General features: G+C 46.1%; 3 long non-coding RNA genes and 1 pseudogene across 5 annotated transcripts; 3 read left to right on the top strand and 1 right to left on the bottom strand.

Annotated features, from left to right (window-relative positions):
• Positions 1-27,690, top strand: part of LOC130192427 (serine/threonine-protein phosphatase with EF-hands 1-like) — a 991,358-nt pseudogene that overhangs the window by 239,285 nt on the left and 724,383 nt on the right.
• On the top strand, positions 2,701-4,594 carry LOC130192449 (uncharacterized). Of its 2 annotated transcripts, none has more exons than XR_008831388.1 (3): positions 2,701-3,489; positions 3,613-3,648; positions 3,748-4,594. It is a non-coding gene; the product is annotated as an uncharacterized LOC130192449 (long non-coding RNA). The 2 variants fall into 2 exon arrangements; XR_008831387.1 differs by having other exon boundaries at positions 3,613-3,651.
• LOC130192450 (uncharacterized) lies at positions 5,347-6,614 on the bottom strand. Of its 2 annotated transcripts, none has more exons than XR_008831390.1 (3): positions 6,462-6,614; positions 5,554-5,677; positions 5,347-5,462 (listed from the first exon to the last, which is right to left on the bottom strand). It is a non-coding gene; the product is annotated as an uncharacterized LOC130192450 (long non-coding RNA). The 2 variants fall into 2 exon arrangements; XR_008831389.1 differs by lacking the exon at positions 6,462-6,614 and adding an exon at positions 6,136-6,455 and having other exon boundaries at positions 5,554-5,872.
• On the top strand, positions 24,308-24,829 carry LOC130192453 (uncharacterized). The gene is made up of 3 exons (XR_008831394.1): positions 24,308-24,385; positions 24,474-24,580; positions 24,742-24,829. It is a non-coding gene; the product is annotated as an uncharacterized LOC130192453 (long non-coding RNA).

The raw sequence follows: 27,690 nt of genomic DNA, 5'->3' as shown, positions 1-27,690 counted from the left end.
AAGACAGCCATGCAGCTTTTCAGAAGGGACGATGTGAAGTTTGGGGAGGTGGACAGAACACTATGCAAGAACATCAACTCTGCAGCAGCCACATAGAAACGCCAGCAGAAGATGAATCTGAAAGAAAAAGCAGCAGCAGCAGAGCAAGTATGGCTCCCAAGCATCTGGCAGTGCTCAGCAGGCCAAGAAGCAAAATGCTGAAGAAGAGAAAAGGGCGAGGCTGAGACATGTGGCCAAACAGCAAAAGCGGGCCATTGAGACACTGGTGATTCAGGTTTGTTTAGACCAAAACCAACTATAGAGCTGAGCATTGCAAATTACAACGGAGGGCAACCTCCTAGGATGATTCTTGAAAAAACATTGTATGTTTACAGTCTAAATAAGAAAAAAAAATTGCTTAATATCTCATTACATATTGCTTTTCACTCAACAGGAACATATCCATCGGCATTGTCGATGGGGGTACCCTTTATATTAATTTTATTGAGCAGGAGGCCAATTTAACAACTCTCACAAAAGGTGAAGCACGACCTGGGCACAGAGGAACAGGTGGTGCTCTGTGACGGCATGGGCAACCGTCTGCTCGATGGGCCGGGGACTACTGGTATGTTCTTGTAAAAACTTCATTCCTACTTAAGTGTATCTTGTATGTCAATTGTTTGATTGTCGAATTTGCTAACCTTGGATGATGATTATATATAACCTAATCATTTCCAAAGTAATACATTTGAAATTTAAATTTTAAGTTTTTTTCTTTAGGTCTGATGTTTTGGGAGCAAAATGCTCGCCACATTACTGCCCAACAACTCAAATGATATTTAAGACTGGAAGTACTCCGGTGATAAGACAATTCATCTTGGCAGTGGTTACATATGACTTTGTTTCTGTCGACTCCGCCGTCTTTAAGAACTTTAAATTGAAAAGGTTACAATAATAAAATAAATAATAAAACCTGCGTTAACGTGCGATAAAATAATTGTCGGCGTTAATTAATTGATGCGTTAACGTGCCCAGCCCTAATTGTCATATATAATATGGTTAAATTCATTCATGAACCAACTTACTTTTTTTTAAACTTGTGTGCTCTGCTGAGCTTTGAGCCTGTTCCGTGAGTCTGTTCCATGAGCCTGTTCCGTGAGTCTGTTCCTTCCTCTACCTGGTTGTCACGATCCTAACATTATAACTTGTATAGATACCTGCAGGGACAAGTAAAAAAATAAATAATGATAAAATCCAATTTATATTAATATTTGTCCACTGATCTTTATGTTTGACTAATTTAGAAATTTTTTAGAGTCAAAATCGCTGAATTTGGCTATCTCCTGTTTAAATACACCTCACAATGCACAATCCATCACAAACTGGGTTGATACATGCAATTGGCGCGTGCTGGTTGCCGTATCTCTGCATGTCACCAATATAATGTTTGCAGAAACATTTATTTGCCCTGACTTTTCAGTCTGGCTAATGTCTTTAACCATTACAGTTTAATGTTTGTGAGTGTTTCCTGTTTTATGTTGAAGTCCCTGTCTCGTTTCCCATTTCCCTGCTCTTCCCTCCGTGTTTGTCTGTTTCTTTCCTGATTGTTTCCACCTGTGTCTCGTTCCCCTGTGTATTCAATCTGTCTTTCTGTTTGTCTGGTGTTGGATCATTTTTTTTTCTTCCTGTGTGGTGTTCGCCCGTGTTCCTGTCCTGGAAACAAAGCTTATTTTTTCGAGAAACTCCTGCTGCGTTTGGGTCCTCCACACCACTCACCATAACAGAACGATCCGACCAAGGAGAATGGACCCAGCACTGGAGAGTGTTGCACATTTGTTCCGTCCGCTCTCCCCATCGGTTTTCCGCCCGTCTACCAGCCCAAGCCCCTGCGTCTACCAGCCGTCGAGCCATCAACCCTGGCAGCCCCCGACAATTCCTGCGGCTGTCGCTTGGTCAGAGGAGAAGGACACTCTTCTCCAGGGCACGCCGCGGGAGGCCCTCCGGGCCCTGGTCACTGCGTTTCAGTTAAGGTTTGGTCCAGTCCCCGGTATTCCGTCGCCGGTTCCAGTCCCCGATGTTCCAGTCCCCGGTGTTCCGTCGCCGGTTCCCGTTCCCGATGTTCCGCCGCCGGCTCTTGTTCCCTCTGTCCCGTCTCTGTCCCGCCCGGTCCCAGTTCCCCCTGTCCCGTCTCCGTCCCGGCCGGCTCTAGTTCCCAGAGCCCCTTTCCCGGTTTCCCGTCCAGTCCCGGTTCCCGGTCCCCTAGCTCCCCGTTCCTGTCCTCCGGCCCGCCCCCCGGACCGCCATACCTTGGCTGTAGAGGTTGACGAGAAAACGCATGTCACAAACAAAGCACAGATCTGTTATTTTGCGCTATGTAACCAAAAGTGAAGTGGACTGAAGTGAAGGAGGCTTTTTTAGGATTTTATGACGCGAGTGACGATGGACGAGCCCCTGCTGTAGCTACGTATGTCTTCTGAGTGTTGGGAGAAATACAGCTGTGTTGATAAGCTAGTAGCTCAAACATATGACGGTGTGCGAGATTAACTGGTTTTGGTTTGCGTGCATGAGGCTCGATGGTGTTTTGAGCCCTCACCGGCGCCTTCCAGGCAGCCGCTGCCTGGAAGGCGCCGGAAGGTGGTCCCGCCCCCCAAAACTCTGATCAATCAATGCGCTACCCCCACTTTGAGCGGGGGGGATATTCAAATCCACTTTTGGCGCATTGCATATTCAAACCCGCGCATTTGGAGCCAAACCCACTTGGAGCGCATTTGGAGCGCATTTAACCCACTTGGTTCAACAATTTCAAAGGTACGTAGCTATTTTTGGGCCGGCTAATGTTGTGGTAATGTTATTTCAACCTGCTAGCTAGCAGATAGATGATGCTAATCTTAGCTGTGGTAATGTCATTTCTACCTGCTAGCGAGCTAAATCTGGTTAAAACATTAGGTAACAAAGTAAGATTAATTACTGCAGATTAATCACTGTATTTGAGTGATTGTTAATGGTTAGTGGTTATCTTTCAAATGATGCCTGTGAGGCACTTGACGTTGAGACTGGTTGACTTCCAGGCTGCTTTGGAATAAGGATACCTCTGAGGCAGCCACCAGTTTTTGGATAACTCTGAGGCATCATAGGTAGTGTTGACTGCCAGGCTGCCTAGTCGTTGGTATACAGGTTAACTCACAGGCATCCAGTTGGTTTTAGATACCTGTAAGGCATCTAGACGGACATTAAGAGGGGCTGACTCCCAGGCTGCTTCCTAACACTGGTTAGCTCTCAGGCAGCCAATTAGCTTTGGATGCCTGTGAGGCACCTGACGTTGAGACTGGTTGACTGTAGACTGATATCCCTTAGTTAAATTGTCCTCATGCCTCCTCATACAGATAGGCCTATTGAATAAATCTGCCAGATTATTTTTAACATTGCATATGCCTAACATTATGTGATAATACTAATCACACTCATATTGCCTTTCTCTTTCAGTTCATGAAGAAATGGCGCCCAGGAAGGGTAAGGTTCAACCTAGACCTACTTTAATAACTAAAAAAAAGTCTTTCACACACTGACATTTAACAATGACTTCAATAATTCCCCAAAAAATACTTATTAGTTCCTTGCAATGTCTTTATACAGTAGGACGGAAGCGGAAGGCCCTGCAGGTGTCAAAAGGTGGTACGTTATTCTTTATCTTGCCATCTGGACTCGAGTACTACAACACTAGTTCATCTCCTCATATAGCAAATTTGGTTACTTCTTGTTACTTTATAGGACCATCTGCAAAGATCGCAATTTTCCACCAGTCACCACTGGTTGGTGGAGCCTCCCCAGCCCCAACCCCATCTAGCCCTGCTGCTCCATCCACCCTTCCTGCCCCATCCGGCCCTGCTGCTCCACCAAGCCCTACTGCCCCATCCCAGCCGGCATTTCAGAATGTCCACAGCCTTTTGAGGACATGCTCAGGGCATCGGAGCAAAAGGTGAAGTGCACAGCTAGGCATAGGTTTCTTCAAGACAGGTTTATATTTTTAGTGGTAGTGTGGTAGTAACAGTGCTGAGACCATTTGTGATGGGATCTGGGAAAACCAGTCACATGGTGAAATTTGACCTTTGGAAGCTGACTTCAAGCTTGTTTCAAATATGTTTTCATTATTTGTCTGTTTCAAATGTTATGATTGCCCAAAGTCAGCTGATCAGTTAGATTTCATGGAATAGAATTTTGACAAAACAACTTTAAAGAGAGGGGTTCTAAATAGACTGGCTGGTTGAATAAAGCACATTTTAACACATTCAATTAATGAAAAACAAGTAGATATGTTTAGGGATGATAGACATGTTATAGAATAATAATTGAATCAAAACCCAATTTCACCAAAATACTGAGTTTCGACCTACTAGTATTTTCACTCTAATCTCAAAAATGTCCCTTTTCACCATGTGACTGGTTTCCCCAGAGCCCATCACAGTTTTGGGTTATAGGAACATCTGTTGGGATGGCAGTAAAGACAGAAGGGCTATGTACAGACATTACATGTGTACAATACTGTACTGTATGTAAAGAAGATGAAATCCTAATATTGTTACGAATAATATTGTTGAAACATTGAAACCTTCTTTGAGTGTGACTCAGAAATTATTTTTACAAAGATACCAGATAACGGTGGAGGAGATCAGGAGGAGGACTGCTCCACCTGATTGCAAACTATTCAAAGACAGACCACAACAAGCGGCAGATACAAACTGTCCATCACGACGGGCATTTAAGCGCAGGCGAAGACAGCGAACCCGTAACTAGTCTTTCCCCAGTTTTCCGACCTGTCCCACACTGCCCCAATAAAATATTTAGATAATATTTATAGTGTATTAAATTCTGCCATCCTTAGTGCTTAGTAAACTAAGCTGTTTGCGTGAAATTTTGTTTTACCATTTTACTGTGTGTATGAGGGTTGTATTTGGCCTTTATTTTCAATAAAGAATATGTCACACCCATCAGTCATGTCTCTCCTCCATCATGTGTGTGTCCTCTGACGATACATTTTTAAAAAATAATTAATGTAAGTTGGGGTTTCATTAACTTGTAACACTCTACTGGAATAAACCCTTATGTGAAGCTGTAGAAATTAGTGTTGACATATTGTGTTACCATGACTATTTGCCTTAATCCACATGCCTAACATGTCGGATCTGTAATTTACACCATGCGATTTCAGGCCCAGCTAGCTAAATTATCAGACTAGTTAAATCAAGATGCCAAGTTCAATACACTTCCAATTCACGACACGTACACAGTGATGTAGAACATGAAGATATTTAATTAATGAACACAACAAACAACAAATTGCTAATTGTTAATATTTTCAATGTGTGTCAACACACTTTTAAAAAATATCCACCACCACCTCTACCATTCCTGGCCCCAAGGTGTGCGTGAGGAGGTCAAATTGCTCATTTGACCTCACCTGGTTGGCGAGGTGCTGGAGCTGTTGTCTGGAGGAAAAGATAAAAACATAAATTCAGGATAAATAATGTCTATTAAACCTGTCAGAGCCCATATAGGATGTGGAATATTGCAAATTACTTGAACTCCGTGGCTCTCCCTGTGGCCACAGTGGGGTCTGATGCCGGCAGCATGGCCACTTCTTTAAATTCGATGCTCCTGGCAGCCAGAGCACCGACGGAGGAGCACAGGTCCTTGGCTTCGCCTTAACAAAAATGGGAAAGACATATCATGACACGAACACAGTATTAAATTCAGATTTGATGCACATACCAATGTGACAATGAAACACTTATTGACACTGGGGTGTAATAGTTTGGAGCTGGCTTTCTGAAGTTCTTTATTGATATAAAGTAGTCTTTAAAGTAGTTATTTATTGATATAAAGTAGTCAACACTACCTATGAGTTATCCAAAAACTGGTGGCTGCCTCAGAGGTATCCTTATTCCAAAGCAGCCTGGAAGTCAACCAGTCTCAACATCAAGTGCCTCACAGGCATCCAAAGCTAATTGGCTGCCTGAGAGCTAACCAGTGTTAGGAAGCAGCCTGGGAGTCAGCCCCTCTTAATGTCCGTCTAGATGCCTTACAGGTATCTAAAACCAACTGGATGCCTGTGAGTTAACCTGTATACCAACGACTAGGCAGCCTGGCAGTCAACACTACCTATGATGCCTCAGAGTTATCCAAAAACTGGTGGCTGCCTCAGAGGTATCCTTATTCCAAAGCAGCCTGGAAGTCAACCAGTCTCAACGTCAAGTGCCTCACAGGCATCATTTGAAAGATAACCACTAACCATTAACAATCACTCAAATACAGTGATTAATCTGCAGTAATTAATCTTACTTTGTTACCTAATGTTTTAACCAGATTTAGCTCGCTAGCAGGTAGAAATGACATTACCACAGCTAAGATTAGCATCATCTATCTGCTAGCTAGCAGGTTGAAATAACATTACCACAACATTAGCCGGCCCAAAAATAGCTACGTACCTTTGAAATTGTTGAACCAAGTGGGTTAAATGCGCTCCAAATGCGCTCCAATTGGGTTTGGCTCCAAATGCGCGGGTTTGAATATGCAATGCGCTCCAAAAAGTGGATTTGAATATGCGCTCCGCTCCAAGTGGGGGTAGCGCATTGATTGGATCAGAGTTTGTTCTCCACTGGTCTGGGTAGTGGTTCTCCACTGGTCTGGGCAGTGGTTCTCTACTGGTCTCCACTGCCCAGACCAGTAGAGAACCACCTGTCTCAACTGTGAAAAAGCTTTTAACAAAGTTAATGTAATAATGTTTGTTTGATCTTTGATAAAGTAATGTGGGTTAAAATAAATATAATTAAATTAAATAGATGTATTGTATAATATTAAATACATTTGCATATATAGTTATACATTTATATAAGTACACCTAAATAAACAAACAAATGCAAAGACAGTTATTTAACAATATGTTCTGGAGTAGTTAGAATTATACCGTGTTAGTGACAACCGGCCCTTTGAGGGCAGCCATGAGGCGGATGTGGCCCTCGCTGAAAATGAGTTTGACACCCCTGGATTAGAAGATCGTGACAACCAGGTAGAGGCAGAACAGACTCAAGGAACAGACTCGAGGCTCAGCAGAGCACAAGACTTGAAGACTTGTTCACGCCAAAAAAAAAGGAAGTTGGTTCATGAATGACTATATTATATACAATATTACTATTATTATAGGGCCCACTGACTTGGTGTCAGAATGGAGGAACTATAGATTATCATACAACGTCCAACATCGATGTTCGTGGAAGTCACCAGCAACCCCCCCCCGCCTATCCTTCTCACCTTTTTCACCCCTGACCCGTTTTCATGCCTGCATCATATTTATTTCATGCCGTCGCGGGCCACATAAAATGACGTGGCGGGCCACATTTGGCCCGCGGGGCCATGAGTTTGACACGTATAGTCTAGTGAGTTAAAGGGGTAAAACACAACTAAAGCGTCTTTATTCTTTCATTTTGAGGTTTAATAGAAAGATAATACATTTAATGATGTCTGTCTGACTGAATGTGTTCAGGACATTTCTGACAACATCCATCCAGAAAACAAACTGTAACTATATCAATTCAGATATTTTCCAAAAGTAAAAAATAAAAGTCATCGGCCCCATTTGAATAAATAAAAATGTGTCTTTATGAATAAGAAGTACGAACCAGTGATGAGTATCTTGAATAAAATGTATTTTTCTGTTGGTGTTGTAGGTGCGATCACATGTATTTTAATTGGTTAACCGTAGTAGCTTCACAGCAGCCCACTGCTCCTTTTAATAAGGATGTGTCAAATACAGAGAAGAATCCCCACGGGGATCAATAAAAAAGGAAGCAAACAGAGACTTCAAGTAGCTTAAAATGCTACTATGAGAATATTACTTCAGACCTCCTTGGCAAGATGCTGTCATGCCAATCAAATGTCTGTGGCTGCAGAAGTAAATACAGACTGTTTTAAGAAATCTATGTTTTGCTTTATTGCTGAATTCCCGCAGAGTTTATCGAATACTTGGCTGGAAAAGGAAAGCTGAAGCCACCCAACCCAAAGTAAGGACAACATCACAACTCACAAAGTGTCCATCAAGTGTTTTTTATTCTGATATTGCGGTTGATGAATGATCTCGATGTGACTCCTCAGATCTTACCTGCGTGACAACGCTCCGGTTAAGAAACACGTGACTACTTCACAACAGGTAATGTACTTTCTTCTTCTTCTTTTTTTTTCTCACACCAGATGGTTTTTAATCTGACTTTTTTCCAGTGTATGTTGTTGTTCCAGGGAAAAGAGAACACGGCTCCAGCGGACCGGATCACACGCGGAGGCTCCAACACTTTGGTGGCTCAACCCATGAAACGCGCTGCCAGGAAAACATTCGGTGACTCAAACAAAGTGAGCGTCAAAGCCAGCATCCTGATCGGACGGCAGAATGCCGTTCGCCCGCTTGCAGCCGGCGCTCCAGCCCGGCCGAGACCGACTCATCAGACCCCGGCGCTGACCGGCAGGTCCACGGCTCCGTCCGTCAGACGCAACCCGACTGCGGCGGTACAGCTCAAGAAGCGGCCCGATGCGGGAATGCCGCCTTCCGGCAGATCCCACTTGAGTGCGTCTCGTCCTAAAACGGAACTGACTCCCGCGGTGACTCAGCCCAGGAGCGTTCGGAGTCAACACCTGAAGCCGACCTCGGCTACCGTGGCAAAAACGACGCGATCCAGCAGTTTGCTGCCGGTTTCTGTTTCCCGGAAGCCCGGCGCGACGCAGAGGAAACCGTTACCCGCCACGGCTCTAAACCACCGCGAGAGGCCGAGAGCTGGGATGAAAGTTACACACCAGTCGACCTCCAAACCCCTCGTGAGTAGAAATCCTCAGCCATCTTCGAAGATTCCTTCATCGAGTGGACCGAGAGCCACGACGGCGCCGTTCAAGCCGCCTGGTCAGCCCGCAGGCCGGTTCCCAAAGCAGAGATCTAAAGGCGCCGGGCAGAACAATAGCCAAGCGTGCAAAGCTGCCCCCCGAGCACCTTCTGGGCCGGCGTGCGGGTCCCGGTCAGGCGGTGTCCTGCCAGCTGCCGAGGCGGGAGGAAAACTGTCAACCCGGAACGCTCGGGACAAGGCGGACGGCAGAAAGGGGCGTGGCGGTTCGGCCAATGCCCCTCCCACACGGACGGGTGAGATGAAGAGAGCGAGCGCTCCGGGGACGTCCCACACGGCGCCGCGGCCCAGCGGAGCCATCAGCTGTACGGGTCGGCCTGCGGATACCAAAACGCTGAAGTTCCCCGCGACAGAGGGGAAGAAAGTGACCGCTGCCCAGGAGGAGAGGATGTAAGTAGAGGAGTCCAAGAAGTCTCACATTATTAAAAAATATTGACTTTTAAATGAAACTCCTCTGCTCTACTATAAGCACAGGCGTTTATTAACCCTCCTGTTATGTTGCGGGTCAAATTGACCCGTTTCAAAGTTTGAAAATCTAGGAAAAATACTTCTAAGTACTTTTTCTGTATAAAACTTATTCTGCTTACCTTATTTAGTGTAATCAACGTTAAAAAAAATACTAAAAAAATATCATGTATTTGTAACCCCCCCCTGCAGGTTTATATAACAGAGATGATGTTCCCGGGTCTATTTGACCCGGCTGTGAAAGTGAAGGCTAAAAGTCACCAAAAGAGTCACGTTTAGACTATTTCTTTCTTTGTAAATGTAGGGCAGTCTTTCTTACTCCCTCCCACCAAGTTTCAACACACACACTCACACCAACACACACACTAACAAATGCGCGCACAGACACCAACACACACACACACTTTACAGACCATGTTTATCATCTCCTAACTTTCCCCCTAAATACACCTTTATTGGACATGGGACACTAATGTGAGGGTTTCTTTCATGTCTCAACTCATAAATATGTAGTATAGTACTTCTAATATACTTTCTGTCTGACTGGGAGAGACACACACCCTGTCTCATCCCAATCTCAGACCCACACACATTCTTTCTAACGACCGCACCTGTGCGAGAAATACAGAAACTATTTTGACGGGAACCTTTATTTTTCCCTGCGTGAAAACTCCACTCACACGTATCAGGGGAGGGGCCAAACATACAAAATGGTTGCTGAGAAGTCCTACAACATTACACTCTGCAGATACATACGACTGCACCAAGAGGATGACTGTGTGCTGGCCTTTGGTCATCTTTTATCATATAATTTATGCATCTTAACACTAAAAATAAACATAACTAACGTTTACTTTCAATACAAATCCTTTATGACTCATTTGGCTTGATTTTTAGTGGGCGGGTCATTATGACCCTGAACAGCACAGGTGTCTCATCTCTATTTATCTACATCACCCCATGAAAAAAGAAAACTTACAAAATGCAAATACAATTTAGGAGAAAATACATGTTATGGTAAACTAATGCAATTTAGATTTAGATTTTTTCAATGTACCTAAAAAATAGTTTGAACATGTATTTTTCATTAAAAACGAGTGAGTGCTCCTGATTGAACTCTGATCTATGGAGGGGCAAATAACTCAATTCCACTAAAAACTGATTTAATTGTTAGTAATGTTGTTGGTGATGAGGTACAAACTATAGTTTTTAGAATGTTTTGGTTTCTGATCACTTTTGGATGATTCAACATTAACCGGGTCAAATTGACCCGGGAACATCACGGCTGTATGTAAGAAACGAACATAACAGGAGGGTTAATTAATATATATATATATATATATAATATGTGTGTTTTGGGTGTCAAGGAGAAAGCTCCAGGCATGGCGGGAGGCCAAAGGCATTTCCTACAAGCGGCCCCCGATGGCGGCGACGCCTCAGGTCCGGCGTGCCGTGGCGGCGGTGCAGCCTTTCTCGGGCGCTATGAGTGAGGAAGACGATGCCCAGTCCCTCATCAGCGCCGTGGACCGATCCCTGGCGGACTGCATCAAACTGCTTGGAGAGGTAAAGGCCGTCCCGTGAGGAGTTTCTATCCCCTGGTTTTCCTTGGCCTTTTAAAAACATATTTTATTTATTTTATATAAGGAATTTCTATTTTCCTTGTCCTTTTTATTAATTCTTAATTATTATTTATTTTATTATTCTCAGGGTTGCCTTCCAGGCCCGGTGAGGGAGGTTCTCTCTCGGCTGCCGCCGGTGTCCCAGAAGTTCTCCAAGTACTGGATCTGCCGGGCCCGCCTGCTGGAGCTCGAGGGCCATCTGGACGTGCTGCCCATGTTCCAAGAGGCCGTCAGGGTCGTGTTGGAGGTGAAACATCTCTCAGTTCAGAAGATGAACTAGATAACTAATCAATATCATTTAATTTAATGTAATGAAATATTTAGAAGGCGGTAATATTTAAAAAAAATGATTTTCAATATCATATAGTAGGGTTTTTCCTGCATAGAGAAAATGTGGGTGCGCGCCTAAGCCGTTTTCCCGAGCGCCTAAGGCAAAAAAAAGCCTGCGATGGAAAAAAAACAACAAATAAACTGTGTTCATCCCGTGCATGTCAGCGAATATGTTCTCACTAGTATGTTTCAAGTCGGCTACAGCCGAACCCTCGTTCTGTTTGGATTAATAGTAATTAATAGTAATTAGTAATTAATAGTAATGTAATAGTAATTAATAGTAATGTTATGCAGATGACACTCAACTATATTTATCGATAAAACCAGAGGAGAGCAACCAACTCTGTAAAATTCAAGCATGTCTTAAAGACATAAAAACATGGATGACCTGCAACTTCTTGATGTTAAACTCAGACAAAACCGAAGTAATTTTAATCGGCCCTGAGCACCTCAGAGATCAATTATCTGGTGATGTGGATTCTGTAGACGGCATTGCCCTGGCATCCAACACCACTGTAAAGAATCTTGGCGTTATCTTTGATCGGGACTTGTCCTTTAACTCCCACGTAAAGCAAATCTCAAGGACTGCATTCTTTCATCTACGTAATATTTCAAAAATCAGGCACATCTTGTCTCAAAAGATGCAGAAAATTGGTTCGAGACTGGATTACTGCAACTCCTTATTAGCAGGCTGCTCTAATAAATCTCTTAGGTCTCTCCAGTTGATCCAGAATGCTGCAGCTCGTGTTCTCACTAAAACTAAGAAAAGAGATCACATCACTCCTGCACTAGCTGCTCTGCACTGGCTCCCAGTAAAATCAAGAATCACTTTTAAAATTCTTCTCTTAACCTACAAAGCCTTGATTGGTGATGCTCCATCATATCTTAAGGAGCTTGTCGTACCATATTGCCCCACTAGAGAGCTACGCTCACTAAATGCGGACTACTTGTAGTTCCTAGAGTCTTAAAAAAGTAGAATGGGAGCCAGAGCCTTTAGTTATCAAGCTCCTCTTTATGGAACCAGCTTCCAATTTCAGTCCGGGAGGCAGACACAGTCACCTCGTTTAAGAGTAGACTTAAGACCTTCCTCTTGACAGAGCTTATAGTTAGGGCTGAATCAGGTTTGCCCTGGTCCAGCCCCTTGATATGCTGCTATAGGCTTATAGCTGCCGGGGACGTTTTAGGATGCACTGAGTACCTATCTCCTCTTTTTCTCTCCTTAAGGATGAATTTTCATCTCTCAATCACACGTTAACTCTGCTTTCTCCCGAAGTCCTTTTGACTTTACGTCTCATGGGGTCATCGGACCCTATGAGATATCTGCCTGATGGATCGTCTGGTCGTGGAATTCCTGCTCATGACTACGCCACTGTCCTGTTGAGACTCCACTCCTCCTCCCCACCGCCATCTGCCTGATGGATCGTGGAGGTCTCCATCGTGGAATATGCCTACTATGAACTATTCATACACTCTGTCATATTCATTGAATGTATTTTAACTCTAAATCTGTCCTTCTGTACACATTACATCTATTGCATCTGTCCATCCTAGGAGAGGGATCCTCCTCTGTTGCTCTCCTCCAGGTTTCTTCCCTTTTTTTCCCCCTGAAGGGTTATTTGGGAGTTTTTCCTGGTCCGATGTGAGGTTTTGGGGCAGGATGTCTATGTACAGATTGTAAAGCACTCCGAGACAAATTTGTAATTTGTGAAATTGGGCTATACAAATAAACTGAATTGAATTGAATTGAATAAGCGTGTCTTCTTGTCTCATCAATACGCAACTGTGAGGTGCTGAATGGACAGAGCGGCCAGCTGCTGATCTTCACTCACTCAACAGCCCGACGTGCACGAATACACCTGGACTGTGTCTACTACTGCACACTGACAAAACCAGCAGAATTCAGTGCACTGAAAGTACCCGGATGGTGCACTGCAAACGGGCAAAAAATGTAGTGTAAAACGATGGACACTACTCGCCCTAAGCGGCCGCCATCTTGGCGACGTGGCGGAAGAGGAGGAGCCCTTTCCGCCAGCTTTTCATTTCATTTCTAAAACAATGGCGGACAGCACAAGCGGTAGACCACGAAGCTACAGTACATGTAAGTATCAGCGATAATTACACATTGTACTGGTATTACAATGTTCCACTAACATGCCATTCTCAGATTAAAGCCAGCGACATGAGATGTTGGTGGAGTTAATGATGTATATGATATATACCGACAGTTAGCATACCTAGGTAGCATTAGATGCCATTGGATCTGCATGGCAGTTATGATAAGCTAGCTGGGTAATCCACCACCCGGTCCTCTTGCCAGTCCGACGAAGGTGCACTTTTATCGGACACTTTTCGCTTGACGAGCGGGGGCAGGTCGGCTCCAGGCGCTTCTCCAGCGGCAAGTCCGACGACAGATAGCTATGTCAGTCATCGGACAGTGTTAAACAACGGCTGTTCTGTTAACCAATCGAAATAGCAATTTTAATGGATTAACAATGGATATGCTCAGTTTAATAACGGGTTAACATGACACCGCGAACGTTTGCCCACACGCCGCCCGATAATTAATACCGTTACGATAGCTATCTAAGCTTGTCCTTCTAGAAATAATTGTAGCTTTCAATCATCGTTGTGTGTTTTTTTAATGTTGTGTATGTATGTATTAATTTAAATGTAATCGTGGTCTGGGACATAGCACTGAATGGCTATTTCTGTTTTCTGCCCCAGAGACGTTTCCTGGAGGTGCTGGCTGGTCCTCTGCTGCCCTCCCGACATCTGCATCTGGCTCCAATGACCTCTGGCACAAACCTCACCTCCACCTCCAGGGCCTTTAAGAAGATGGACCGCCAGTCTCCCGAAGGACCTCTCCACAACACACCTGGCCTTTGACAGGCAGCAGTTGTTACGTGCTTGGAGGTGGTTGTGGACAGGCTGCCTGAAGGGGGTCATGAGGCAGATGGGTTGGGACAGGCAGGGGGAGCCACCATCCCCAAGGATACAGTATCCTGGTGGAGGGGATGACTGCTCATAGAAGATGGGGCTGTTATTCAGGACCCTGGCATCATGCTCTGAGTCTGGGTAGCCCACACACACTTCTATGAATTTGCACTTATCATCACAGATGGCCTGCAGCTGGATGGAATGAAAAAGCTTCCTGTTAAAATAGCAGGCAGCATCCTCCGCTGGGGGCTTCACTCTGACGTGGCAGCCATCAATAGCCCCCACCACTCTGCTGAAGGCTGCCGACCCAGCTAGACGGGCGAAGCGGGCACCTAGGCGTGGGAGTTCCTCTCCTGTAGGGTGGCGGACAACGGTGGACAGGAGCGCAGCGATCTGCCCACTCATCCTGTGCACCAGCCTGTCGAAGGCCCTGGCCACCACCCGATAGGAGGTGGTGCTGGCAAGCCAAAAAATAAAAACTAGACAGGAGATCTCGGGGCCCCAACCGTGGTCCCAGTCAGGGCCCAGCACAGCCATGAGGGCGTTGAATGACTCTCGGTGAGCCTGAAGTCCACCCTCATGTCACTGGCCATCAAAATACAACGCCAGCAGTGGCATTGCAGCATTGATACGGCAGCGCCGACTGGGTGGCTGCTGTAGAGTGTGTGGGGAGGGGAAGGGAAGATTATATTAATATGTAAGTCATTTTATCAATAAAATGTTGTCATTGAGGTTTTGTCGTCTTTTATTGCGTTTTCTGATTTATATTAGAATTGATGCATGTTTGTAACAATAATTAATATGCCTGTGTGTTCAATTGCTAATTGATTCCTGTATCAGGGTAAACTTCACTACAACAGAAATGTCTATAAAAGTGCAGTCAGTCAAAGTAGGCCTATTACTGTGTGAATTCAAGCAGATGATGCCTATCATTTCAGTGGATAATTCTTAAAACTAATTGGAATCTAGGGACAAACATGTACAGATTTGTCATGTTTTATTTCCATATGGTGTGTATGTGGATTGCAAAGAAGAAGGCTACTTCTGACAAAGATAATTGAGAATTTAATTGCAACTACTACATGAAGCTATGCTGTGAAGGTAAGGCAAAATCACAATTAAATGTACATATTGGATGCTTCGGTCGAGCTGGGCTGCCGCGTTTTCCCCTCTCGAACTCAGAACAAGTTCTCGGACCAAGTTTCACTGAAAGAAGTCGTAGAATGGCTGGAAGAGGAATGGAGCTTTCGCCTGGCCGGTTCTGCTGTGTACTGTGGGAGCGTACAGTACTGCAAGCCGCAGGTCACAGGGAGGTGATTTCTAGCTTCACGCCGCTAGCTCCACGCCAGTAGCTCCAAGCCGCTAGCTTCACGTCGCTAGCTCCACGCCACAGCTTCAAGCTGCTAGCTCCACGCCGCTAGATCCACGCCGCTAGCTCCACGAGTGTGTTACGCTCGATAGCCACCGTAACGTTAGCTGGTTAAGCTCCTGTTACTCTATTGACACATTACATGATAAGTGAGCTACCAGCTCCACCAGCCGGCGAGCCAACAGCCCCACCAGCCCACTTCCTGCATCCGAACGCAGTGATGTCTTCACTTGCCTCACCATCCGGCTGTGACAGCTGCCTCCGCCTGACCCAGAAAGTGGCCGAGTTGGAAGGACGAATATCCGTGCTACACCAGATCAGGGATGACGAGCTGATCCTCGACTCCCTGTTATCCATCTGTACCGACGCCGTGGCTCCGGCCCCCGAGGCCGTCTCCACTGACTCCGAGGTCTCCGTGGGCCGCGCTGCCGCTACCTCAGCTGTTCGCGAGCTGGACTCCACTGTCCCATTCCTGGAGGCCACTGACCGCTGGGCCCTGCAGGGGGCTCAACCCAATCACCCACCTCCGACTAGCTCCACTCCCGGGCCCTGGTTAACAGCCTGTCGGGGTAAACCTGGTGGGAAACTCCGCCCTGCACATCCACCTCATCCCCCCCCAATCCCCCCCACCAATACATTCTCCATTTTCGATGTCCACAATTCCCCCTCACTCCCTGTTCACAACACTCCACCAGAGTCCGATTCCCCCCCACTCACACAGTCTGCCTCGATCGCTGCCCGCTCTCCATCCGCGGCCAGGACCGATCGACCGTCTGTCCAGTTCACCTCTGGTCAGGGAGCCAAGCAACGGGCTTCGTCCTCCTCTGCCCGCCGCACAATCCTGATGGCCGCCGTCAGGCGGTCTAGCGGTTCTCCCTGCCTCCAGCCAACTCAGGATCATCTCCCCAAATTAGACATCGTCCTCTCTTCCACAACAAATGACGCCATGGCCAACGTGCCTGGTCTGGCCACGGTGGCCCCACTCATCCCTCGCACGACTCTAATCATTGGAGATTCTACTGTCAGACTCCTCCGTTTTGTCAACGCTGTCACACAGTTTTCCTGGAGCCACGGTCCCCGACATCATCGGGAAGCTCCCGGGTCTATTAATCTCTCTCCCAGCTACGGTCCACAAAATAATAGTGCACATTGGTACAAATGACATCTCCCGCCAACAATCTGAGGTGCTGAAAGCAGACTTCATCCGCCTGATTGACATGCTCAACAGCTGTGGAAGGTCTATTTTTCTATCCGGTCCGTTCCCCACGCTGGATCGTGGAGTTGGTCGATTTAGTCGCACTCTCAGCCTTCACACCTGGCTTCAATCAACCTGCACCTCCCACAAAATTGACTATGTTGACAACATTAATCTGTTCTGGAACCGCCCCTCTTTCTTCTTGCGCGACGGATTCCATCCAAATCTCCTGGGCAGCCGCGTGCTTGCCGACAACATTAGGCACGCGGTGCTATCGTCCACACGTGTGAGTTGACTGAACTTGCTTATGTCACCCACCCCCCGCCGTTCCCCACCCGCCCCTCTCTGTCCATTGAGAACTACCATGCCCCTCTGCCGTCACCTCCTCCCCTCCCTCTCTCGCCCCTCTCCCTCTCGCTCTCCTCCCTCTCAACAGCCCCCCTCACTGGCCTATCCCCGTCACTACCCGTCCCTGTTCTGTTTCTCAGCCAACTACAGCCTGCCTGAACTCATCCTCATCCGTCCACAACATTCCCTCACTCTGGACTAACTCTCGCACCCCTGTCAACAACCCGTTCCGTACTGCTAACCCCAACAACCTCCGCTCTCTCCCTCCTGCTCCTCCATCCATCTCCCTTCCCCCTCCATCCATCTCCTTTGCACTGTTAAACACTCGCTCGCTAGCCAACAAATCACTTATCATATCCGAACTCCTACTGGACAATAACATCGATCTCCTCCTCCTCACTGAAACCTGGCAACAACCCTTGGACTATTTTTCACTCAACCAGGCCACCCCCCCTAACTATAGCTACCTTGCCAAACCCCGCCCTATTGGGCGAGGGGGGGGGCTTGCCGTTTTTCATAAACGCTCCATACGCATCACCGACCTGAACCTCTCCCTTCCCCCCTCGTCTACTTTTGAGTACCTCGCCTTTTCACTGCCCAACTCCATAACTGCTCTTCTCCTCTACCGCCCCCCCAAGCCACACCCCTCTTTTCTATCAGAACTCTCTGAAGTCCTCACCGTCGCTTCCTCTCTCTCCACCCGCCTCCTTCTCACTGGTGACTTCAACATTCACGTGGATCAACCCGATTCTACCCTCACATCTGACTTCCTCTCTCTCCTCGACTGTTTCCATCTTACCCAACACATCACCTTCCCCACCCACATAAAAGGCCACACACTTGACCTAGTCTGCACTGCCTCCTCCCATAACCAACCCTCACCCTCTCCTTTCCACTCTCTGACCACCATTGTATCCTCTTCTCCGCCCCCACTCCATCACCCCATTAAACGCTCCATCTCTTTCCGCAACATCAAATCAGTCAACCCACTTACTCTCTCCCAGTCCATTTCCTTTGCCATCCCCCCTGATTCCTCTCCCGACGACTATGCCATCTTGCTCAACTCCATTCTCTCCGACTCCCTTGACAAACTAGCCCCCCTGAAAACCATCAGTCTCTTTCACCACCCCCTCCCCCTGGTACACTCCTAAACTCCGCATCATGAAACAGACTGGCCGCCAACTCGAACGTCTCTACAAGAAGACACATCTCACCGTCCACGCAGATGCCTATAAACACCACATCTCCTCCTACCGAAACGCTCTTCAAGCTGCCAAGTCTGCCCACTTTTCCACCCTCATCAACAGCACCAACCGAAACCCCCGGACCCTCTTCTCTACTGTCAAAAAGTTGCTCAAACCCCCCGACAACAACTCACTTTCCTCCCCTGATCTTTGCAACTCCTTTCTTCACGCCTTCAATAACAAAGTCTCCCAAATCAATATCTCACTGTCTGCCTCTATCGCCAATTCCTCCGCCCCTCCACCCCCCAATATCACTTTCCCACCGACTGACTGTCTGCCCCCGCTTCCTCTCTCTGTTTTCTCCCCTGCCGACTCCGCCCTCATCACTGATATCATCACTGCCTCTAAGACAACCACCTGCTCCCTCGACCCCCTCCCCACCACCCTGACCAAGGCCTGCCTCCCTGCCCTTATCCCCCATCTCACTGCTCTCTTCAATCAGTCACTGTCCCAAGGTCTTGTTCCCTCTGTCTACAAACTTGCTGCTGTCACCCCTATTCTCAAAAAGCCTTCCCTTGACCCTGCCAACCTCTCTAACTACCGCCCTATCTCCAACCTCCCATTCCTTTCCAAAACCCTTGAACGAATTGTCGCCACCCAACTCCACTTCCACCTTCAGTCCAACAACCTTTACGAACCCCTTCAGTCTGGTTTCCGCCCATCACACAGCACTGAAACTGCCCTGGTCAAAGTCATCAATGACCTACTCATCTCCTCTGACTCAGGTGCCCTCAACATCCTGATACTTCTAGACCTCAGCGCAGCCTTTGACACAGTGAGTCATCCCATCCTCCTTCTAAGGCTGCGCCAACTGGGTGTTGAGGGCACTGCACTGGACTGGTTCACCTCCTACCTCACCGACAGAAAACAGTTCATCTCCCTCAATGGTCATACCTCCACCCTTTCCTCTGTCACGCAGGGGGTCCCCCAAGGTTCAGTCCTTGGCCCCCTGCTTTTCATCTGCTACATACTCCCCCTTGGCCAAATTATTCGCAACTTCAACCTGGACTTTCACTGTTATGCCGATGATACACAGATTTACATAAACACAAAATCCACAAAGAACCCACCCCTCTCCCACATTGAAACCTGTATATCCGCAATAAAAACCTGGCTGACCCATAACTTCCTCAAACTTAACTGTGACAAAACTGAACTTCTCCTCATTGGCACTAAATCAACTCAACAAGACCGGACCCATCACTCTTACCATTGACGACACAACCATCACCCCCTCCCCCCTGGCTCGCAACCTTGGCTTCATCCTGGACCCCACCCTCTCATTCGACCCTCATGTTAGCTCCATTATTAAGACCTCCTACTTCCATCTCCGCAACATTGCCAAAATCAGACACTGCCTCTCTCCCACTGCCGCTGAATGCCTCATTCACGCCTTTGTCTCCTCCCGCCTGGACTACTGCAACTCCCTCCTCACGGGCATCACTTCCCGCCCCTCCATCGACTACAGATGGTACAGAACTCTGCCGCCCGCCTGCTCACTACCACCCGGTTCCGTGATCATATCACTCCTGTCCTCCAATCTCTCCACTGGCTCCCCATCAAAGACCGCATCAACTTTAAAGTGCTCCTCCTCACCTACAAAGCACTTCACTGCCTGGCCCCGCGTTACCTGACTGACCTCCTTCTTCTCCATCGCCCTACCCTAACCCTCCGATCCTCGTCCACTCCCCTCATTGTTCCTCCGTCCAAACTCAAACACTTTGGTGATTGAGCCTTCTCTCGAGTTGCACCTCGTCTCTGGAACTCCCTCCCCCAGCCTGTCAGAGACTCACCTTCACTTACCACCTTCAAATCCCGCCTTAAAACCTACCTCTTCTCCCGAGCGTATGACCTCCCCTACCCTTAACCACCTCCTCTCCCCAACCCCCCCCCTCCGCTTTGCTTCTATTTTTCCCTGACTACTGTGTTTTGTTGTTCTGTTCTATTTTGTCTCTATATGTTGCCCATTCTTGTCTGTTCTTTTGCTTTGCATTTTCTGTCAGCGTCTTTGGGTCATTGAAAAGCGCTTTACAAATATAATGAATTATTATTATTATTATTATATACCATCTCGACTTCAGCCAGAAGGCGGAGGCTCCTGCCGCGATTGTGGAGGTATCGCAGTTTCCACATGGGGTGGAGAAAGGGGTAAACAAGGGACAACAAGAGGGCAAGAAGTGCATTCATTTTGTCAGTTTAAGGGTTAGGGTATCGCAAGCAGATTTGCGTACGTCACTCCTGGCTTAATTTTGTGGGTGCCATGAACAGATTTGAGACATAACAAGTAATCGTGGGAAATTTCTTGTTTTCATGAAAGAACAACGACATCGTTGTTGTTGACTCATTGCCCACGTTTTACTTTTCTCTTCAGCCCGATGACTGATCACCCCCCCCCCCCCAGTGTTGTTTTACTCATATTTTCATGAATCATTTGGTTTCTTAAGTGTGTTCTGTGCTTCTGTTCCCTGCAGCCGGTAGACGAGCTGCGTGCCGTGGTCTTTGAGATCCTGAAGAAAAGAGATGACCTCCAAGGTCTGTTGCTCCTCCCCTAAACCCACTTCAATGTTTACCAGCCTGTTGCTCGATTAGTATTGAATTTTTTTAAAAATAAGTACCAGGCATGAGAATCCCTCACCTTTCGGCGAAATTCACCGTTTTGAAACCAAAATAGGTGACTTACGTGAATCGTGTAGACCCGAAGAGTTTTTGTTTTGGGGTAGGGGGGGGGGGGGTCAATTGGCCAGCCAGCGTTTATGAGATTGGAGTGGGATACGGAGAAAATGTGGAGTGGTGCTCTTCGCAATAAAACATCTTTGATGGGACGTGTCGCGTCTCGGCCAATCAGCGTCAAGATGTCTTCAGCGTTTGGTGGTTTAGGTTAGCTTGAATGTTAGCCGCTACATCTGCTGCTGTCACGCTGCACGGTGGAGCGATGCTAACAAAGTACCCGTACGTTAAGAGCGATGTGATTTAGCATATGTTTAGTATCGATACTTCATTAAAAGAGCGCGGGATCAGAGCTTGTGCGCTGCTCCGTGTCGAGCTGTCTGCGCACACTGCGCAGCGCTAACAGAGTGGCGTTAAGTGGCGGAATTTTCGGCTTTAAAAATAAAAATAAAAAAAGATGCTAGAAGTGAAATGTTTAAGTTCAGTCTGAAAAGTTCTGTAACTCTACAGCTGCTCATCCTGATGAACTCTGTATCCTCTGGTCAGAGACAGACTAACGGCCTCATAGTGATAATCAATGCTATGATGGCTCCATATAGTTTCATTCATATCTTGTAGGCTAATACTAATATTACTGCCATTTGTTAAGTGTTGAAAAAGTTGGTAAAAAGTTAACCATACAGATATTTTATTTATCACTATTATAGATAAATATACCAGTATCGTATTTATGGTATACTGTTTTATGGTATTGTATCAGTATCATGATATTTATGGCAGGTATGGCATAGATTAGATTAGAAGATCGGACAACCAGGTAGAGGCAGAACAGACTCGAGGCTCAGCAGAGCACAAGACTTGAAGACTTGTTCACGCCAACAAAAAAAAGGAAGTTGGTTCATGAATGACCATATTATAGACAATATTACTATTATTATAGGGCCCACTGACTTGGTGTCAGAATGGAGGAACTATAGATTATCATACAACGTCCAACATCGATGTTCGTGGAAGTCACCAGCACCCCCCCCCGCGCTTGTGCCTATCCTTCTCACCTTTTTCACCCCTGACCCGTTTTCATGCCTGGGGGTGAGAGTGTGCTCACCCGTGTGCGCGCATCACGGCAGAGCTTCGATGCCGGCGCGCGCATCGCTCTGTCGCGTGAGCCGAGAATTGTTTGGGGGGGGGGGGGGGGGAGATTTCACCCTGTTAAAATAGTTGGGGAAACACTGGAGTTGATAAGCGTGTCTTCTTGTCTGATCAATACGCAACTGTGAGGTGCGCGAATGGCCCGAGCGGACAGCTGCCGATCACTCATTTAACAGCCCGACCTGCACGAATAGACGGTGCGCGCGCAGTGCGCCAAAAAATTTTTGGGAGCACCGAAGACCCATTTTGACCCAGGAAAAACCCTGGAAATGCACATTTCCATCGCTTAGCCTCTCTGTCGCGTTCTTTTGATGTAACGCTAATGTTTTAACGACTAAACACGGATGACTTTGCTGTAAAATGTCATACCTGTTCCGGAGGCTGTAGTTGAGACGCCGAGGACAAAGTAGGTGACTCTGCTGATGCCTGTTCAATAAATACTTGACAACGCTCTTGTTGTCGGTCTGATATTTATGTTATACGTCGTTATCTGACGTCAAGTCGATGCGAGACCAGTTTACTCTTCATACAGTGTGTAATGAAGCATGCAGCCCGTTGTTTACACCAAGCTCGCCCACCGCTGTCAGCTGTGATCATCTCCGATTAAGTTGTGATACAACACTGTGTGCTGTCTCACATCTCTTATGTTTTATATTCAAGACTACAGATCAACATATCATCGTAGCTATGGTATACATGTTCAGCACGCACTGGTCCAGATTAAACATGACTGGTCACTGTCATTTTGTTAAGATATGGATACATATTGAGCAAGACACTTAACCCCGAATTGCTCCCTGTCGCTGTGTCTACAGTGTATGAATATAACATGAGTGATTAAAAACGTCAGCTAAATGTAATGTATATACATGACTGCATAACACCCGCAACTATATTTTGTCTGGGTCGAGTCAAACCACTGATAATGTCTGACCGTTGACCGCTCTACTACCATGAAGCCTTAGAGCGAACAAAGTTAGAGACAAGTAAAAAGTCCCTAAACAAAAGGTAATATCATCTTGATGAAACTACTGGGCAGGTGTTCAAGAGCCGTTCATTTCAGAACTTGTGCATCAGGTGTCGGCATGTGAAATGATTAGGACTAATGGTATATAAGGTAGTGTAACATGTCACAACTTTGTGGGCTTGTGAGGCGAGAGACAGAGATACATAGATATAGAGAGAATGGATCCTATTGTTATCCAACAAATTATGGATTTCAAGGTCCATAACACATATCCCGAGGGCTCAACCAGCCAGGACAAGTTTGTCATCAAGCGGCGAGCAAACACCTTCAAGATAAGGGTAAGGATGCATGCCACATGGACTGTAGAACACAATGATCATCTGATATGGTAAAACTAAAAATGATTCCAATACTATGACATTAAAACACCAGATGGAGATCTGTACTATATCTGCAGGCGCAAAAGAAACAAAACGGAACACCTGGCTAAGGTGGTTTCTACTGCAGAGGAAGCCAACAAACTTTGTGAAGGATTTCATTGCAGCACTATTTGTGCTCTCTGTGTGCTTGAAAAAACCCACAGTGCCATCATAGCGCGCTACTATTGGCCTGGCATGGAGGAGGACATTCGCAAGTGGGTGAGTTGTCTTAAAGATAATAAAGTGTTGTACATATTCAGGGTCAAATGTAGAGCAAAGAATAGTGTAATGCGTGAAATTGAAAAATTGCTGATTCTGTATTCATCCAATTGTACTCTTATATTCATTATCACATATTGACTGAGTTTGAAATGCCGTTAGTCTGTTTAGATTACTCAGTGTCCACAGTGCAAGAGGGCCAAGCTCAAAGAGAAAAAGGAGTACCAGCCGATAGAGGTAAAGGAAACGTATATTGTCAACTTTCAAACACCTGAAGGATTTTCTAATGCCTGTTTTTTTTCTTTCTTCCAGGTAACAGAACCGTTTGAATTGGTTGGCATGGACTGAGTGGGAAAAGTCAGAAACGGATGGTGACAACCAGTACATATATGTCATGGTTGATTATTTCACCAAATGGTCCGAGGCATACCCACTTAAGAGAAAAACAGCAGATGAGGTGACCAGTTGTATTCTTGATTTTTTACAAATTTGGTGCACCCAAAAGACTGCTAACAGACCAGGCCACTGAGTTTCGCAATAAGGTATAATGATGATGCATTATGAATCCCCAATATGTCGGCTCACTGCTGTGCATACCAATTTCATGTTTAACCAAATGAGAATTTCCAGGTCAACTCTGGCCTGTGTGAGAGGCTGAGCATCGAGCCAAGCCTGTGCTCCCCTTATCATCCACAGACCAACGGCCTCGTGGAGAAACTAAATGGCGCAATACAGAGGTATGTTTTGTATTATAGGGACATGAAGTTAAGCTCTTCATAGAAGAACACACCGATTTCCTGATTTGTTTCTGAACAGGTAATCAGTCGTGATATACTTTGTGAAAAAAGAGGTTGTTTTATCATACCAAATGCCTGTATTTGATTCTTTGCATTTTTAGGTCCCTGAACAAACTGGTGGCAGAGAACCACACTGTGGCAGCAGGGTGTGCGGAAGTACAGCTGCAGAGTGGGTGAAGCGGGGGTGTGGCCGGAGTGGCAAAGTGGCCTCAGCTGCACCCAATTACATTACATGTCATTTGGCTGACGCTTTTATCCAAAGCGACTTACAATACTGTTACATTCATTCACCGTAGACACAGCTACAGGGAGCAACTCAGGGTTAAGTGTCTTGCTCAAGGACACATCGACTAGGGTGGGGATTGAACCTCCAACCCGCTGATTGAAAGACGGACCTGCTACCCACTCACCCATAGTCGTCCCAATTAGGTGCCTTTTTGTCCTCTATATATTCAGAGCTAGTGGGTGAGCAGAGGACGGAGACCTGGCAGCAGAGAAGCAGCGTTCTCAGACGAAATATAATAAAAAGTGATTCTCACCGTCAAACCGCCTGTGCGACTCTAGTTTGTGCCCACCGACACCCACAGTCCTGCTACATTCACCCGTTGGGACAAAGTCCTGCCAGCGACAATGTTCGCGCGTCGGACTAAGAAGCAACTCACCACCAAATACACACCATATTATTTGATGTTTGGGAGGGAGGCGCGGTATCCGTCGGAGATACCAGCAGAGTATAATGTAAGATTCTGTAATATTCTTACCCTTTTTTAGATCTTGAAGTTGGATCATCGATTTGCACAACATTGAAAATGTGGTTTGTGGCAGGTCACAGAAGATAAAGTCTGCGGCCCGGTGCAGAGGGAGGCAATGGCGGATGGACTGAGAAACAAAAAGGCTGTCTTTCAAGAAGTTTTACAAATCATAAAAATAAGACAGGATGGAGTCCGAAAAAGAAAATCACAAAGCGGCCAGGAGGACTATTTTAAAGTGGGGGATCGGGTGCTCAAAAAAAATATTCGACAGGAGCAGAGGAAAGGGGCCAAGATGGAGAGCACTCTGTTGGGACCCTATAGAATTGTCCAACTGGAGGGCAAACAAGCTGTGCTGGCCACACAAAAGGGGAAGAGGGTTACACAAACCAACATCGATTTACTAACGCATTATTTCAAGCCAGGAGAGGATCCCAGCTAAAGTGAAAAAAAGTGTTGGATCCTTCTCCTCTGGCTGGTCCATCCAAGACACAGCCACAGACACACCATCATTAAAGACATCTGGACAGGGACAAAGAGAAGAAAGATTATTTGGTCCAAGATTGGGCCATACAAAAAAAATTCTGAAGATCTCATGGTCCTGGCCCCTGCACAGCTGGTGGAGGGAGAGGTAATTTAAAAAACAAAGATATTGGACTGATATTTTCCTTTTTTAGATTGGTGACAAGTTACTGTTTTACTCACAGATTATTAATGCATATCTGAACCTGGTGTGAAGGGAGGCAAACGCCAACATCATAGATACGTATGTCATGACGGCCCTCTGGGAGGGATCTAAATCCTCACTTTTAAGAAGGGTGAGTACAGCTAGATTTTCTATATATTTATGTGGCGCTGTGTGTAGTGGGGGACACTGGACACTCATTGTAAGTAATCTTAAATGTTCAGATCTAGACTCAGTCATGACACCATCTGATGTCTGCATGTTTTGCTCTAATTATCATTTGCATTTCTATAGATCATATATCTTAAGGAGAAGAGGGCCCTCTATGTGGACCCATTCGGCGCCACACAAGACCACATCAATAAATGAAGGGATATAACCAGGTGAGTGAGATATCAGCTTTAATGTGTGGGGAAATAAATACATCGTGCATTTAGGATCATATTTACGAAGGAAGACATTAAATAATTGCCTTTTTGACTCCTCAAGAGTGTAAATGTGTTTTACTTTGGTTTATGTTTATAAAAATGGCATCATTGTAGAGCACTAGTCTGAAGAAAATTTCCAGCGATTGGCAGATGGATATGTTCCACAATCCCCCATCCCAAACAGTAGGACGGCACCTCGTGCGGTATATTTGTTTGCAAGGTAACAGTGTGATTCTCTCTAAAGACATCTGCAATTTCAAAAGAAGGAATCAGACTTCAACCAATACAGACTCTCGCTGGCAGAGCAGATATTTAAATTAAAAAAAGATGTCCAGTTCCCTGTGGACGATGAGGGAGTGGGCAGGATGAGGCTTGACATCGCCACGCAACTCATACGGAATTCAGGAACACGGGAGTGTAGTCAGTAAAACAACATTAATGGCTGTATTATTTTTCACAGATGACCTATCTGAGGTGTGTCGGGCTTCCGGGGAGGTCAGCTCTGGGGCTGACGAGTGGGTAAGAAAAGATATTTATATTCGGACCAACAACATTTGGCTGGAAGACTGGGATGCATCTTGCCCCCTTGCCCCTACATCACCTGGTGAACACTCACAATCTCACAGCTACTGAAAATGTATGACACGTTACCTAACTTACATGTTTTTGCACTTTCGGCGGACACTGGAGCAGCCGAAGTAACACAAACGGCACGGTTTCCGATTTACACCCAGTATCATGCATTCAGTTATAATGAAGGACTGCCTAATGAATTTGTAAATGGTCCCTTTTAAAATCCTATTCTGGAAGAGTTGCTTGAACCAGACCAAATGTAAGAACATACTTAAAAGGTTTTGTCCATTTTCAGATCGAGTGCACAACATGCCAACTGTGGTTCCACATGGAATGCGTGGGACATCCCTCTACAGACCGGGACTGATCTCTGTACCTCATGTGAGCACTGAGGGAAAATGGGTCCCACTCCGGCCCATGTGGTATTATTGGAAAAAGAATAAATGATTGACAAAAAATGTTTGGCTTCATATTTCATGACTTTTCCTAATTTATTGGGGACAACTGGGTAAACATAAAATTGACATGACGATATGTTTTCAATGTCCTGTACACAACGTGTACTCATCGGTGTTCTTTGGAGTCAATTTGACCCCAGGCTGTTTTTCACTGTGT

Source organism: Pseudoliparis swirei, chromosome 4, assembly GCF_029220125.1.
Source record: "Pseudoliparis swirei isolate HS2019 ecotype Mariana Trench chromosome 4, NWPU_hadal_v1, whole genome shotgun sequence".
In the NCBI taxonomy this organism is placed as follows: domain Eukaryota; kingdom Metazoa; phylum Chordata; class Actinopteri; order Perciformes; family Liparidae; genus Pseudoliparis; species Pseudoliparis swirei.
Note: the sequence above shows the minus strand (reverse complement) of the source record. Positions and strands in the feature narration are given on the sequence as shown.